This window comes from Gossypium arboreum, chromosome 7, assembly GCF_025698485.1.
Source record: "Gossypium arboreum isolate Shixiya-1 chromosome 7, ASM2569848v2, whole genome shotgun sequence".
In the NCBI taxonomy this organism is placed as follows: Eukaryota; Viridiplantae; Streptophyta; class Magnoliopsida; order Malvales; family Malvaceae; genus Gossypium; species Gossypium arboreum.
Window position 1 is genome coordinate 68626373 of NC_069076.1, and position 18367 is coordinate 68644739.

Here is an 18367-nt window from a genome sequence, read left to right on the forward strand (position 1 = left end):
AGATATTTATTTATAAATATTTTTATAATTGTGTATATATTTTATAAAATATCATGTATTTTTATTGAAAATGTATGTTTAAATAATTTTCTTTGTTTTTCAAAGTTTTTTAATTTTTAATTTTAAGAAACAAGATTAAATTGACATAATGTGTAAAGTTGAGGGTTAAATTTGTTGAAGTTTTAGAATTATGACCAAATTGATAGAATTTGTAAATGTTGGAAGGCTAACTTTGTTATTATGCTAATGAAAAATAGTTACGGCAAAAAATTGTTGATGATTTAAAGGATGAGTGTCTAAAATATTAAATTTTGACAACATTAGTGACTAAAATAAAAATTTTTAAACTTGAGTGACCAAAATAAAATCACACTAACTATTTATATAATTTATCCTTGAAAATTAAGTTTATTTTGGTATTTGTATTATTGTTGTTAATTTTAGTGAAAAGGATTTTTTATAATATGCTTTTTATTTATTTAATAAAATTTTATTTTAATTTCATAATATGTTTATTTTTATAACACATGGCAAGCTTTGATTGGTCGATAGAATTGTTTTAAACAGTTGCTAACGGAAGAGTCAATAGTGTTAACGGAATGAAAATTTAAGTATCTAAAATGATAAAAAAAGAAAAAATTTAAATACCTAATTAAAAAACTCTACAGTATGGGGTTAGCCTTATTTTTATTTTTAGTTTCAGATGTTTCTACTCTGTAATATCTACTAACGCATTTATTTATTTCATCATTTTGCTGTAATTCATAAAATTGTAATCTTGAAGTAGTAATAAAATAGATTGTTTATTCAAAAAATTAAGCTTAAAGTAAATTTCCTAATTTTCGTTTGGTTAGATTTTCTAATTATATTTTTATAGAATAATTTAAGTTAAAGGTTAAGAAGATAGAATATTTTATATTAAAAACTTTGTTTTCTTCTCAACTTTACTCCATGGAGATAAATAGAAATTTGTTTTTAATAGAACGCAGGGATAAACTATTTTGGTTTTTCTTTATTATGGTAAATATTAATATATATTTTATCATATGTTTATAAAAATTGTTTTTTCAAAATATGCTTTTTGGAGTAATATTTCGACATTTACCAGTGTTTTCTCATAAGTCAAGTGACAGTACTGTAAAGTATATGCAGAAAACTTCTACACTTGTAAAAATTGAGCTCAAAATCAGGAGGTTTGACTGATGTATTTATTTTACTATTCGCTCACTTTAATTTTAAACTTTAAACCTTAAATTCTATAACTCTAAAAAAAAACCTCAGTTTCTTTTTCTTTTTTCCATTTTTTCTTTTTTTTTCTTTTTGGGAGGGTGGCAATGATGGAATACACTGTCAATTGTATTGTTAATATAGTGAACTCTTCAACTCAATTCTTTTTAATTTTTAATTTATTATAAAAATATTTTTATGATTTTCAAATTTTAATATTATTGTTTTGTGATTTTTTTTAGTAGCCAGTAGATTAAATTGTTTGGACCCAATACAATTTACTTTTTCTAGAGCCCAATTCTTGTATCAAAGAATGCTTGAAGGATATTGGTGTTTATGTGGTATTTACGATGGCAAAGTTGAAAATCGTTTCGGATTTGGTTGCTTATTTAGTGGAAAGATAGAGGTAGGAAGCATTTACATACCATTTTTCATGTAAGGAAGTGACCATTATGCTCGAAGATGCCACTTTATTAAGTTTCCTTCCAATCAACAATAAGGTTGTAATAGCAACTACTAGCATCAACCCAAAGTATGAGTGTGCTTGGTTGCTAGCTATCATGCCATCCAGGGAGAAACCAATTGATGATTTAGATGAGTGCCAAGTGAAGTGTACATGTTTGGACAATCTTGTCAGGCTAGGAGGAATGCCCACACCACGTATCTTTTTCTATTCGAGGATTTTAAGGTGGCCGATAGGTTAATTGAGGTTCTAGTGCTCCGCCATAGTTGTATAAGACGGTTGCAAGATGGTTTGTGATAGGTCATAATTATATATACTTCGTTGTGTTTAATTCCCTCATATTCTAGTTAAATTATGCACTTAATTTTGGAAATTGTGTTTATCTTGATTTATGAGGTGAAGTATGGATGCCATGGTGAAAATCAACTAAAAAGCATGTTTTGGACTTTCCATGTGAAAATCAAATCTTTAGGAAGGAAAAAAAAGAGGGGGGCAAAAGATCATTTTGAGCAAGGGTTGACCACACTTGTGACTGACTGGAAACTGATAAAATGAAAGTTGGACTTTTGGAGCTAAATTCGTGATGGACCCATTTTTATGTGATTTTCATTATTTTGGAAGAGTTGGTTAAAGAAACTGTCTCCTATATAAGATTACTTGTTTAGATTTCCTATTATTTTTAGCTTTCCTTGTTGGATTAGAATTCTATTATAGCAAGATTGTTTTGATTAGGAGATATCTTTTGAGGTTTTGACTTCCTATATAAAGAGTTTGTTAAACCCTCCTAAGGGTCGACTTATTTTTTATTTTTCCAACAACCCATGTGAATTTTTCCACTATGTGTGGCTAAGCTTTTATTTCTGATTCAAGGGTGAATCAATTCAACTATGGTTTCGTGAGGCTTGTGTTAAATCGAAACTTCTTCTTTAATCCAAGTAATATTTATTTCTTATTTTTATTCTTGTGAATTTTTTATGTTGATTAAATTGACGCCTTAATTTGATATTGAAGTTTCTATTGACATCCATGAGTTTGTAATCCGTAATTGTCATGAATGATTGATATAAGTAGCAATGAATTGGCTAATATGTGTTGTTGTAGCTTTCTCAATTATATAGCTTGCATGATAGACTCCAAGAAAATAAAGGTGCAACATTAATTTAATTGTGGCTACCTAAATTAATTGATTTTGGTTTAGTCTTTCTCATGATTCTTAATGTTGTCATTGAATTTAATACGGAACGCTATCGTGCTTCGTTGTTTAATGGTAAGTTTTGATTCGAACAATTGGTCAAAATCAATTATATTAAGAGAATTAAACTTGTTGCGGCTTTTCCGAATAAGAAGACCAAGAATTTGGATAAGTGAAAGTGATTTTTAAGCCTATGATTGGAATTGCAATTGAATGGAATTTACACTTTTGAATTGGAAGTTTGGAAAATTTTATTCTCATTAATTTTAATATTCAACTTTTAATTAAGTTCTTGTTTATCTTTAATTTTAGTTCAATAATTCAAAAACCCTCCATTTTACTCTTCTTGTCTAAACTCTAATATTCTAATAAATTTAGCTCTCTTGGGATTCGACCGAATTGCACTATTTCTACAAGTTAGTTTAGGGGAATCAATATCTAATTTGAAGGGATTTGACAACCTTGTCAAATTTAGCGTCATTGTCGGGGAGCTATTTTAGTTTCTCATTGTTTTATTTATTTATCTTGTTTATGACTCGTTATTCTCAAACTACTGATTTGCAATATAATCCTGAAATTAAGAAGACAATGTGTAAATTGAAAAAAGAAACTAAAGAGAGAAAAAGTAATCTTCAAGAAGAAGCAGAGATAGATTTGACTGTTGGTGGCATATCTATTATTGAAGAAGTTGAAGAAAGGATGGCGAATAGTACTCTCAAGGAGTTTGTCGCACCAGATTTGAATCAACAACCTTTGTGTTACATTTCCTAATATAGAAGGTGATTTCAAATTAAAGTTTGGTTTAATTCACTTACTTCCCTTTTTTGGTGGATGTACAGGTGAAGATCCACTTAAACACTTGAAAGAATTCCATGTTGTATGCTCTGGAATGAAACCACATAGTGTGACCGATTAGCAAATCAATCTTAGAGCTTTTCTCTTTTCTTTAAAGGAACAAGTAAAATATTAGTTCTATTATCTACCCTCTAGAACAATAACAACATGGAATAAGATGAAAATACTATTCTTGGAGGAATTCTTCCCTACATCTGAAGCCGCCAACATTAGGAAAAGAATTTATGGCATAACGTAGTTCACTGGAGAGTCTTTGTATGAGTATGAGGAGAGGTTCAAACGATTGTGTGCTAGTTTTCCCCATCATCAAATTTTAGACTAGCTCCTAATCCAATACTTCTATGAAGGATTGTTACCAATGGATAGAAGTATGATTAATGCAACAAGCGGAGAGGTGTTAGTGAACAAGACACCTGAAGCAGCCAAGAAATTAATTTCAAACATGGCTAAAAATTCTTAGCAATTTGGAACAATAGCGGATGGCACCATTAAGCGAGTTAATAAGGTAAGTTCTAATACCCTTGAAAATCAAATTTCTAACTTAACTGCTTTGGTTCATCAAATGGCTATAGGGAAATTACAAGTAGCAAAAGCTTGTGGACTCTGTTCAATTCAAGGAGACCCTACGAATATGTGCCCTACATTGCAACATAATTCAGTGCAAAAAGCTAATGCTTTAAGCGGATTTCCTAGTCAACCCCAAAGGAAGTATGATCAATTTTCTAATCATTACAACCCTGGATGGAGAGATCACCTAAATTTGAGCTATGGAAATCAAGGAGGACGACAAAGACATCCCTCTCAGAATTTGGTTAGACCACACCAAGCTCCCACACAACAACAAGCTTTAAATCCAGGTATGTCTTTAAAAGATATTGTTAAAAGCCTTGATAATAGTACTAATTAATTCAACAGGAAACAAGGGCAAGTGTCTAGAATTTGGGCAATAAAATTACTCAATTGGCCATGTCAGTTACTAAATTGGAAGCTCAATGAAAATTACCTTCGTAACTAGAGGTAAACCTAAAGAAGAATTGTAGTGCCATCTCACTAAGGAGCGAGAAGGAAATCCCTTCAAAAATAACTCCACTTGAGGAAATTGAGATGAGCAAGGGAGAGGAGGAAATCAAATTTCCATCCAAAATGTCACAAAGGGTAAAATTCGATCCTCATTTATATCTTTCATCCAATACACCATTACCTTCTTTTCCTAACATGTTAGCTAAACCAAATGAAGATGAGCACAAAGAAATCTTGGATGCATTTTGGAAGGTAGATATTAATATACCATTGTTGGATGCTATCAAGTAAATTCCTAAATATGCAAAGTTTTTGAAAGAATTGTACATAATCAAAAGGAAGTATCCTTTAAAAGTCCATTTAATTCCTTTGGCCGAATTCTCATTTAAAAGTCTACGCTTAGAATTATTTTGTTTTTTTATTTGATGAATTGTCATATTAGTTATTCCATTGGGGTTAGAAAAACTTATTTTGAGGGGCTCATAAGTAGTATGAACGTCCACCCTATAGATGAACAATTGATTTGTGTTTTGTTTTTCCAGATTTGGTTAGAGTTTTTTTTTTAGGTCCAAGGACGATTTTTTTTCCATTCAAGAAACCTTAATTTGTTCTCTATTGGACTTTTTACTAGTTGGTTCATCTTTATTTTGTTTTAATTTCGTTTGAATCTCCTTTATGACAACTAATCTGTTTTTGTTGTTTCTCGTTTCAATTTACATTTGTCTAGAGATTTAGGTTAAATCCACAACTTAGACAAGCTATGATCCTATTTCGTACACATGTCGTATCATTCTTTATTAATTTCTTCAGGATTGTTTTACCATTGACAAATTTATTACAAAAAGGAAGTTCAAATTGAGTTTGGGAAATAATGCAATAGGGTGTTTGATAAGCTTAAAAATTTGTTGGCAAACACACCTAATATTCGACCACCTCAATGGAATTTACTATTTGGGATCATGTGTGATGCAAGCAATTATGCCATAAAAGTAATTCTAGGACAACGGGTTGACAAAAAAAGCCATGCCATCTGTTATGCTTTTAGAACTTTGAATGTTGCTCAATGCAACTATTCCACCACTAAAAAAGAGCTTTTATTAATTATTTTTGCCTTAGATAAAGTTAGATCTTATGTGTTTGGTTCTGAAGTTGTTGTGTATTCTTATCATGCAACTTTGAAGTACCTATTGTCAAAGAAAGAATCAATACCAAGTTTGATAAGGTGGATTTTTCTTCTTTAAGAATTTAACATGAATATCAAGGGTCAAAAAGGAATGATGAATTCTTTTGTAGACCGTTTGAGTAGATTGATAAAGGACAAAGATGGTCTACCTTTCAATGACAACTTTCTAGATGAGCATTTGTTCCAAATCAAATGTATGATTCCATGGTATGCAAATTTGGTCAATTATTTAGTTACAGAAAATCTACCTCATGGTCTTAGTACATCTAGGAAAACAAAGATAAAAAGTAAGTCCAGATATTTTGTGTGGGGCGATCTATACTTATGGAAATTTTGTTCTAATCAAGTGTTTAGGAGATGTGTGCCTGAAAATAAATTCCAATATGTTTTAGCCTTTTGCCATGATTATGCTTGTGGTAGACATTTTGGACCTAAACAGTCGCAGTAAATGAGGGAACTACTCTAAAAAAACTACAACCTCGAGCTCGAGGACAGAGTTATTTGATAAAAAGACTCACTTGTCATATAACTATTGCATTGAAAGATCTTGAATTTAAACCACTTGATAGATATATATTGTGCTCAAAACCAAAAAACACTGGATGGCTAGGATGGCTAAAAAAGGGATAAATAAGAACACAAATATGACATATCCTAATATATAGTAATGAGGGATTATGAGACAAAAAATAAATCCACTTGGTTTTAGATTGCACAACTGAAAAAGTATTCTGAGGGTCTATAAGAAGATAAAAGAATAAGAGACTGTATCAAGAATTATGTAAAAAAAAATGAAAAGACTGCTAGGAAAATTATAAATAGTGGTTTGTAATGGGGAACTTTGTTTAAAGATGCTTATCAATTTTGCAAAAGTAATGAGAGATGTCAATGAGTAGGGGCACTAACACGCAAGAATGAAATGCCTCAAGTTCCAATTCTTATTTGTGAAATATTTGATGTGTGGCGTATTGATTTTATGGGTCATTTTCCCTCATCTTGTGGTGTTTATTACATACTCATTGTTGTGGATTATGTATCAAAATGGGTAAAAGCTAAATCCACCAAAACTAATGACTCTCAAGTTGTTGTAGGTTTTATCAAGGCTAACATCTTTAACAGGTTTGGGATTTTAGGAGCAATTATTAGTGATCAAGGAACTCATTTTTGCAATAGACCAGTTGTCACTTTGATGAAGAAGTATGGAGTGAATCATTGAGTAGCCACTGCCTATCACCTTCAAACCAATAGACAAGACAAAGTTTCCAACAAAGAAGTTAAATCCACCTTGGAGAAAATGGTGAATCCGAGTAGGAAAGATTAGAGCCTTCGTTTAGACAATGCTCTTTGGGCTTATCGCACGGCTTACAAAACTCATATAGAAATGTCTCCTTACTAATTAGTTTTTGGTAAAGCATGCCAATTACCGATTAGTTTTTGGTAAAACATGTCACTTATCGATAGAAATCGAGCATAAAGCCTACTAGTTTGTTCAAGGTGCAATATGGACCTAGACAAAGCTAGGATGTCAAGGTTACTGCAATTGCTAGGATTAGAAGAGTTGCGATTAAATGCTTATGAGAATTCGAGAATTTACAAAGAGAAATCCAATTTGTTTCATGATAGCATGCTTATTAGGAAACACTTTGAGCTTAGTCAAAAAGTGTTGTTATATAATTCTCGATTGAAGCTTATGCCTAGTGAGCTTCGTTCTTGATGGATTAGTCTATTTGTTGTTACTAATGTATTTCCTTATGGTGCAATGGAAATTAAAAGCCTGAGTTCAGATAAAATTTTCAAAGTGGGTGGTTATAAATTGAAAATCTTCCATGAGGGTTAAATTGCTCCATGTCTCGTTAGCCTTCTCAGATCACCTTACTTATGAGGTTGAATGAAATATTTCATGGCTCCGTCAAGCAAAACGATGTTAAACAATTACGCTATTGAGAGGCAACCCAAATGCTTTATTTATTTTTATTTATTTTATTTTATTTCACTTAGTTTATTTTGTTTTTAATTTTTAAGTGTTCTTAGTGAAGAAGTTCAATTTTGAGGCAGGAGATTAATTTTAAATAAAGCGTGATCTTTAAACACAACGTGTTTGTTGGATATGAAAGTGCTTGAGCAGATCAACGAGTTGTATACTTTCATAAGGCTTTTTTTCCCTCATTATGTAATCAAGGCGATCCTCCACTAACTTAGAAACTCTCTCACCCATCGAGCAATCTCTCTCCCTGTAATGATTTAGTTGAATTAGACTTTGTAGCTCATTTGGCAAACGTAAGATTTCAAGGTGAAAAAAAACTTGGATGCTTTGATGAAGCATTTGGGGGTTCCACTTCCTTATCTACCATCACCCTAGACTATCTCTGTCTAGATTACTTGCAAATCAGGGGAGTTTCCTTTTTTCTTTTCATTTTTTGTGAGCAATCTGCTTTGTTCTACATTGAGGACAATGTAAAATTTAAGTGTGAAGGAGTTTTAGTCTTCAATTCATATATGCTGATTTTTGTTCTGAAACCTTGATGTTTGATATCTTGGAATACCTTGTAAGTTTTGTATACATTTTTTATTTGAGTTGTAACGCATGAGGGAGATACGCACAATTAGTATTTTCTTTAAATTTGTTTGATGGTATTTATTTGGTTTATTGATTGAAAAGTGCACAAGACTTGATGCAGATTAAACGCTCTAGTGAATTTTTGAGCCTAAAAGCAATTCATTATACATTTCTCCTTTTGTTTTTGTTGAGTGTGTCAAACTTACTGTGTTTATTCTAGAACTTGCTTGTGAATGCATTTTGAGACAACAATTTTGGATTGATGCTTTAAGATGATAAGGGAAATTAGGTTTAACCAATTCTTAGACTCTTAAAAGACCTGTCCAGTGTTTTCCTTTTAGTTAGCCAATTTGAGCCTATTTTCCATTTTCTTTTTTTTTTTTAACACAATGTTTAACCCAAAGCCCTTTATTTGTTACCCCTATTTTTCTAACTTTATTGAGACAAGAGGGAAAGTGTTGCATGGTACATTCTTAGTTTAAAAAAAAACAAGAAAAAAGAAGAAAAAAAAAGAATTGAAGTTTTTTCCTTTAATGAAGAGAAAATATTTGGGGAAATGTTTGCTAAAGCAATTAAATTATTAAATGTTACCTTTCCAAAATCCTTAGTGCTTAAATAAGATATGAGAATAAATTTCAAAGCTTTTTATAATGTATTTTGTGTTGTTACGTAAGTAACTAACTATTTGTCTTGATTGTGAAAACTTTAAAATTTTCCTTTTACATACCTTACCTAAGCCTAGTCAACCCTTATTAAGCCCCTTTGATTTTTGCATCATATTCATGTGTAGTTGTGGAGATTTGATTGATTTGCAAGCCTATAGTAATGTCATGCTATGTGTTGATCTTGAGAGTTAAATGACACTTTAAAAGTATTGAGTGAAACCATATGAGGGTGTTAAGTTTTGTCGCATTTGATTTTGATGGAATAATGAGATGTTTGATTTGTTGTTACAAAATTTATCCTATGAGTGCTTATTCTCTTGATTGTCACTATGATTCAATTCATAGATGTGTGTTTAACTTTATTGGTATTCATGGATATTGAATAAAAATGAGGCAGAGGGAAGAGTGGGTATGTTGAGTAGGGGTATGCTTGAGGACAAGAATGAATTAGGTGTGGGGGAATTTGATAGGTTATAATTATATATACTCTGTTGTGTTTAATTCCTTTATATTCTAGTTAAATTGTGCACTTAATTGTGGAAATTGTGTTTATCTTGATTTAGGAGGTGAAGTATGGATGCGATAGTGAAAATCATCTGAAAAGCATGTTTTGGGCTTTCCATGTGAAAATCAAATCTTTTGGAATAAAAAAAATGGGCAGAAGATCATTTTCCATGTGACTGATGACCGACTGGAAACTGACGAGATGAAAGTTGGACTTTTGGAGCTAAATTCGTGATGGACCCATTTTTATATGATTTTTATTATTTTGGAAAAAGTTGGTCAAAGAAACTATCTCCTATATAGGATTTTATTTTTTTAGATTTCCTGTTATTTTTAGCTTTCTTTGTTGGGTTAGAATTCTATTACAGGAAGTTTGTTTTTATTAGTATATATCTTTTGAAGTTTTGACTTTCTATATAAAGAATCTGTTAAACTCTCTTAAGGGACGACTTATTTTTCTTCTTCTAAAACCCATATGAATTTTTCCATTATGTGTGGCTAAGTTTTGTGACAGCCCAAAATAGACCCTAGCCGGAATGTGGTTTCGGGACCACTAAACCGAGTCATAAAAATAATTAATTGTTATATTCTATGCTTACTATGTGTGTGCATGCATATGTGGAAATTTCATTCTCTAATTTTACCCATTTGTATGAGAAAGTATTAAATAGGGATCAAAGTGAAACATGGTGAAATATGATAGGCTAATTTTAAATGGCTTGTTAGTACATGTTAACAAAAGGTGGAGTTGCATGTCAAATAATCCCTTCCTAAGGAGGAGTGGCCGGCCATGACAAGGTTATGGGCAAGGGAACATGTTCCCAACATGTTTTACTAATGGATGATGTTAGAAATAATAAACAACTAAGCATGGGTGAGAAAAGAAAAAAATGTGTGTGAGAGAGTAGCATCCCCCATTGCCGTGCAACCAAGAAGAGAAAACAAAAAATTTGTTCATGCTTGCTCTCTCCCTTTTGGCCGAAAATACTAAGAGGAAGAAGGATTTTTGCTTCATTTCCTTTGTTTAGAAGAGATCTAGAAGGAGATTTGGCTAAGTTTGCATCAAGATTAAGGTATGTATGAGGTTGTGTTGGGAGTTTCATGCATGGTTTGGTTGCTAATTTGATGTGCATGTTAGCCATGGCCCAAATCCTTGTTATGCCATGGAAATGGTATTTGGCCAAAGTTGTTATGGTGATAAAGCCATTGCATGCTAAGTGTGAAGCTTGATGATGATGCATGCAATGATGGATTGTCTACTCTTGAGTAAGATTTTGAGTTTTCTTTTTGTGTTTAACCATGATTGAAGTTGAATGGAGCATGATTGTCATATTCGGCCATGATGCATTCATGAGCATGGTTCATGCTTCTTGCATGTTAGTTAAAATTTGTATTTTTGGATGGCTATGGACACCTTGAAATTCGGCCATGCTCATATTGTATATGTACAAGCCCAATTTTGGGCCCAATACTCAAAACCCACTAAACCCAATTACAAACCAACCCCTAACTCAGCCCAACTAAGCCCAAACCCCACCTAACCCTAGCCCACCCTCCTAAACTCCTCCAAGAAACCCTAGCCACAAGACATGCTCCCCACCCCTCTGCTCCACCACCGACGCCTGCAAGTAGACTCTGCTCCACCACTGGTACCTGCAAACAATAAACAAGATAGAAAGCAGAGCAAGTTGTAAGGGAAATGCATATAAAAGGCCACACCCGAAACTATTGTACAGGAGGTTTTTTTTGGGAAAAGAAAATAAAAAACAACATTATTATCAAAAAATACAAAGCAAAGAATAGATATCATCAATATATCAAGAGCAGAAAACGAAACTCAAGGAGGAGATCATAACCAGAAATCAAAAGGTTTTCTAAAATCCTCTAAGTTTCGAATCGGTTTTCTTTTTTTTCTTTTCTTTTTCTTTACTTTTTTCTTCTTTGTTTACATGTATGTATGCATATATATTAAAAACAGTAAAAAATATATATAAAAAAAAAATTTTACCTTTTCGAAACTCCGGCCACAGTGCACGGTGGTCGGCGACGGTGAATGATTTGCGCTCCGGTGGACCGTGATTCCCCGCCTAAATCGCCCTCTCCCTCTCTCTCCTTTTTTTTTCTTTCCTCAGCATCTGAAATGATTTTTTTTTTAGAAATTTTCAAGCTTTTATAGCCTACCTAAACGACACCGTTTTGGTGCCCAGTTTAAAACGCAAAACGACGCCGTTTCACATGACCCACGCGCAACCCGATCCGACGCCTGAGGATCCGCGTGTTTTTATATAATGGTCTAATTGCGCGCGCGGTCCTTCCGCTTTTTATACATTTTTGCAATCAAGTTTTCATGTATTTTAAATTAGCCCTGAAGTTTATCGCGCTTTGTGATTTAGTTCTCCTTCAATGACGCTGCTTTTAAGGACTCGGGAAATTTCCTTTTGGCCCTCCGAGGTTACGCGTATTTAAATGGGTCCTCTTTATATCTCCTTTCAAATTGGCCCCAAAACTTTGATTTTGTTTGAATTTGGTCCTTTTCTGATTTAATTTGATTTCTATATTATTTCTACTTTCTTTTTACTAATAACATTATTTATTATCATATTTACTATTATTATTATTACTATTACTATTATATTTAGCAACATATTACCATTATTTTTATTGTACCATTATTATTTTGTTTCCTTTATCCATTAATATTACTATTATTCATATTAATACATATTAAGGTATGTTTATTTACATATATATGCATATATATTTTTATATAGCACTATATTAATTACTTTACTTTAATATTTCCATTACATTTTGTTTGCTCTTTGCATTTCGACATTTTATTTATTATTACTATTGTTGTTATATATTAATGTATGCTTTTATATGTATACGTATATATATATTTGTATATAGCATCATTTGTTTATTACTTTGATTTAATATTTTCATTATTATTATTATACTTGCTTTTCGTATTTCTATATTATTATTATATAGTAGTATGTATCTTCATTATATACGCATATATTTATATAGTAATATTAGTTCTTTTTATGACATTATTATTTTGATTAATACATTCGTATCCCATATGTACATCCTTTAATATATAATATTCCATATTATGCACGTATATATTGATATCATATTATGCTTATCATTACATTTTACACATATCATGTACATATATATATATTATAAATAGCATATTGCCCATACATTCTATTATGTATATTTTATAACTATTATGAGCTCATTTTATATATATCCCGTATATTTTTAATATATCATATATTTTTTTTGTTTCTATTATTATATATATTTTAATACCATATGTATTATTGTCGTCTTATACTATTATTATTATTTTCGTCATCATCGCTATTTTCTTTTGTCATTTTTATGCATCTTTATTATTTCATGTATTCATTGGTTTTATTTTCTTCATGCATTTGTTATATTTACACACTACTAGGCTTGCTATCATTTCATTTTTATATAATTGCTCACCTTATTATTTTTGTTATCGCCACGCTTTATTATTATACATTATTATTACTACCAAAATTTGCCTTTATAAATCACGTTATATTTTGTCACTCAATATATTCAAACAATTCTTCCATAAAAGTAATATCCTATATTAGGCAATTTGAGATAACCGTGCCCTAACTTACTGGTTTCGACTTTTCTCGCTTTAACCTAAATAACGGAATATATTCTTTTTAAATCATTATACGAGTTTTGAAAATGCTTGTTCTCGAAGATGTGAAGTGTTGTGCCCTAACTTACGGGTATGATATTTTGTCATCTCGAAATAAGAGTTTTGTTTAGAAATAAAGGCAATACTCGGTGTTTGAGAATTCGAAAACGTGCCTAACTTACTGGGTTTCGACTTCTCTCGCTTATTCTAAATAATCGAATACCCTTTTAATAAAATACACAGATTTCATAAAGGCAAGCTCGCTCTCGAAAATTTAAGATGTCGTGTCCTAACTTACTGGGTGTGACATTTTACATTTTGAGACGAGAGAGTCTTTAACACTTGAGCTTTTATAAAGAAGGGTCGATTTTAAAATTCTTTCAAGTTTTTTTTTTATTTTTGACACTAAGACACTAATTAATCAACTAGGTACCAATTTTGGGCTTATCGAGGGTGCTAATCCTTCCTCGTATGTAACCGACTCCGAACCTATTTTCTCGATTCTCAGAGACCAAAATTGTTGTTTAAATAAACCAAACTATTTATTAAAAACAACCACTTTTAGGAGGTGACCTGATCACACCTCGTCAAAAAGGATCGGTGGCGACTCCCGTTCTTTTATTTTCAAAATCCAAGTCGATTCCCGTTTTTTTAAAAAAAATGGTTACGACAGTATATATATGTTTGCACATGATGTTTTGGCTATGAAGTAAGTGATGAATATATTGGTTTAAAGAAGAAGATGTGGAAGAATGCTTGTGAAATTGCAAGCACAATTCGGCCTAGCACACATATAAGTGCTTGATGCTATATTATAAGTTTTGGGCCACAATGTGCAAAGCATCAACTAGTAAAATGCATGCTGTTTTTGTGAGGTATTATGCAAAATTGACCTCAACATGTACATGAATATTCGCCTTGGGTAGCCTATTGAAGGCCTTAGCTTTTCCTTGATGCTCAAATAAATTGTATTGAATTGCTTGATGTAGTATAAAATGTGCATGACCATTGTGTATTCAAGCTAAAGAGTGGCCATATGACCATTTAAACTCCTTGTCATATTCGCCATAAGCAAGCACAATGAGGTTTTAATAAATTGAATTTGTTTGAATTAGCTCAAGAGCTAAGAGGGCCACAATTGGACAAGAGGAAGGAAAAGGTGATCGAATAGCCGAAAAAGCCGCTCGACAACATCCGAGGTAAGTCCTCAAGAAGTGACCCTACTTGAGTTATGTGAAATAAAGTATGGATGTGTATTGATTATTGATTATGTATGTATGAGCATTTGAATTCTACCCGGCTAAGTCCCAAGGCGAATATGCTTGTGATTATATTTGCGTTTTGAGCCTTAGTAATGAAAATGAAATATGTATGTCCAATGATTATTGATGTATGTGTACATGAGAAATTGAATGATATCCGGCTAAGCCCGAAGACAATTATGTTGAAATTATATCCGGTTAAGACCAAGGCAATTGTGCTAGTGGCTATATCCGGCTAAGACCAAGGCATTCGTATGAAGTTATTCTATCCGGCTAAGACCAAGGCATTTGTGCACGTGATTATATCCGGTTATATTCAAGAATCTTGGGCTGGAGGTGAGTGTTGGTTGCTGTAATGAATTCAATTAGTACACTCGAAAAGCCCAAAGGATAAGGTACGTTATATGTGCATTGAAAGTCGACATGTTTGAGCAACATTCGCTCAATCGACTAATGAATTTCAGTTATTGAATTGATTGATACTTTGTGAAAGTATATAATGATGAAGTGTGAAGTAAGAATGTGTATTAATGAAATGATGCATTTGGCTATGTGAATGTATTGCTGTAATTAGAGCTGATTATATTCCTTGAGACTTACTAAGCATAAAAAATGCTTACCCTGCTACTTTGGCTCTCTGTTTTATAGATTTCGCCGATAGCAATCGGATTCAGGATCAATAAAGTCGAAGTCATCCACACTATCCACGCCTATTTTGGTATAAATTTTGGTTGAACTTTGAAATGGCATGTATAGGACTACCCTTGTTGGTTGAATATGTTGTGATGTATATATGTACGGCCATGCGAAAATGGCTCGTAAAAGTGAAGTATCGACTTAGACTAATTGTGGTTTGTATGTATATATTTGGTGTCATGATGTGGCTATGGCTTGAAATGGGAATGTTGGTCATATGATCAGCCATTGGCATGGTTAAAATGATCATATATGAACCTATGTATGGCAAGACTAGTTGGTTCATGGAGACTACCAAATAGGTAAGACCTACCTTAAAACAGATGCTGCCAGCTGCAGTGACGTGAATGTGAAAAATCACCAAAATTCGTAGGAATGGAATTAAATAGTGAATAAGCTATGTAAATGAACCTTGATGAGTCTATTTTCATATGGAAGAAACGAAATGGTCATAGGAGTTACATGTTAAGAGATATTAAAGCTATTGTGAGACAGGGCCAGAACGGTTTCTGGGTTCCCTGTCGCAACTTTAAAAATTTACTATAAATTATCCAAAACGAATTAGGAGACATACCTTATATGTACAGATTCCATTTTGAGTCTAGTTTCATTAGAAACAAACGGCACCAGCATTAAAGCCCTGTACAGAGAGATATTCAAGTTATACCGCACGAAGGCAGAGCAGTCGATCCCTGTAACATGGGTGACTTTAACTAATAAACTGTACCAATTGGCCTGACCAAAAATTCTAGAAATAAATCCATGGATGGATATATGAGTCTAAATTCAGGGAAAATTTATGAAACCAGTTTCCGAGTTTTGAAACTCGAGATATGATTTTAAGGCGACAGTGACGCAGTTTTCCAGCCTGACTGGAAATGTCAAATGGATGGGCAAAACAAGTGAACTTGGCTTGTTAACCCTCGTGTCCGACAACGGCGATGGTCTCGGGTTCGGGTGTTACAATTTTATTGGTATCGAGCCACGGTTTAGTCGATTCTAGGACTACCGTGATGTGTTTGGGGTCTAGCTATACATGCCATTAAATGATGAATCGATAGTGTGGTGATTTCGACAATTTGACTTTGTGTTTGTTTATAGCAATGGATCTCGATCCCAACCGAAAGCGATAGCTGATGATGTGGAGAGTGTGGCGCTTGCTCCCGCGAAAGGGACAGCACCGGGACTCTCAACCTATGGCCAGCAATCCTAATGACGAGGCTAGGCAAGCCTTTTATAGTGTGATGAACGAATGGTTTAATCAATACATTCGAACCAACACTACTGTTCCACAACCTCCATTCCCGACAAATGCAACCCCAAGACCTACAATACCTCCGTGATTGACCAAATAAGGTCAAGTAAGCCCCGAATGATAGGATTCAAAACATGGGGCCACTGAATTTAAGGCTACGGATGATGATGATGCCGAGCGAGCTGAATTTTGGTTAGATAACACTATCCGGTGCTTGATGAGCTATCCTGCAGACACCGATGAGTGCTTAAAGTGTACCATCTCCTCGCTACGCGAGTCCACCTACTATTGGTGGAGTACTCGACTTGTGGTGCCTAGAGAGCAAGTGACTTGGGAATTCTTTCAAACCGAGTTCAAAAAAGTATATCACCAGAGATTCATCGACCAAAAGCGGAGGGAATTCCTTGATCTTAAGCAAGGTTTGATGTCGCCATCGACTACGAACGAAAATTTGTGAGGCTTAGCCAAGACGCTGAGAATGCATTTCGTCCGGCTATTATGTGTAAACGCTTCGAGGATGGGCTGAATGATGATATAAGGATGTTTGTTGGCATCCTCGAGATACGAGAGTTCGTAGTACTTGTTGAGCGAGCTTGTAAAGTCAAGAGCTTAGAAAGGAGAAACAAAAAGTGATGTGGGAACCGGAGAATTCGAAGAGGTCCTCGGAAAGTCTCTTCAACAAGCATCGAAGAGATTTCGAGACGATGTGAGCCGGTCTAGAGGCGTTTGGGCTTTTCTAGACGAGGACGCGATCGACCCCTGTGACCACACGAGTCACCTCGATCGCGGTGGTGGAAATGATCGCCGAGAGAGGGCGGAGTGTCCACATTGTGGCAAATGGCATTCGGGAGTTGTTGGTTTCGTGATCGCTCCTGCTATAAGTGTGGATCGGCCGACCACTTTATGAAGGATTGCCCGAGGATGCATGAATGAATGTAAGTCGAGTGCAAACCCGGTGCTACCACGCCCGAGGTAGGCCACCTAGAAATATGGGCAATGTCGGGCGGTCGAGAGGATCTAGAGATGCTACCATCGATCCGAGGCTCGTGCTCTGCTAGGACTTATGCCATACGCGCACGCGAGGATGCTGCCTCTCCGGATGTTATTACCGTACTTTCACTCTTTTCAATACAAATGTGATTGCTTTGATTGACCCCGGTTCTACTCATTCATATATATGTGAAACCTTAGCATCCAAGAAGACTTTGCCCATTGAGTCTCATCGAGTTTGTAATTCGGTGTCAAACCCTTGGGTCATTACGTGCTTGTCAACAAAGTGTGCAAGAAAAGTCCCTAGTGTTTCGAGGTTCTTGTTTTCCGGCGGACTTGATGCTTTTGCCGCTCGATGAGTTCGACGTTATTCTTGGTTTGGATTGGTTGACCATGCACGATGCGGTTGTAAATTGCAAGAGCAAGACTATTGATTTGAGGTGCGCGAATAATGAAATAATTCGGGTTGAGTCTACGGACTTAATGGAGTTGCCACCGTAATATCGCCGATGTTGGCCCGTAAATATGTAAGAAAAGGGTGCGAAGTGTACCTTGCGTCGTGCTTCGATGACAAGGAATCGAAAAAGAAACCCGAATCTGTGCCCGTGGTTTATGAATACCGGATGTTTTCCCAAGAATTGCCGGGTTTACCACTGTTCGGAAATAGAATTTGGCATCGAATTGGTACCGGTACCACTCCAATTTCGATAGCTCCGTATCGTATGGCACCAATGAAATTAAAGGAGTTGAAAGCTCGGTTGCAAGAATTGGTGGATAGAGGTTTTGCTCGCCTGA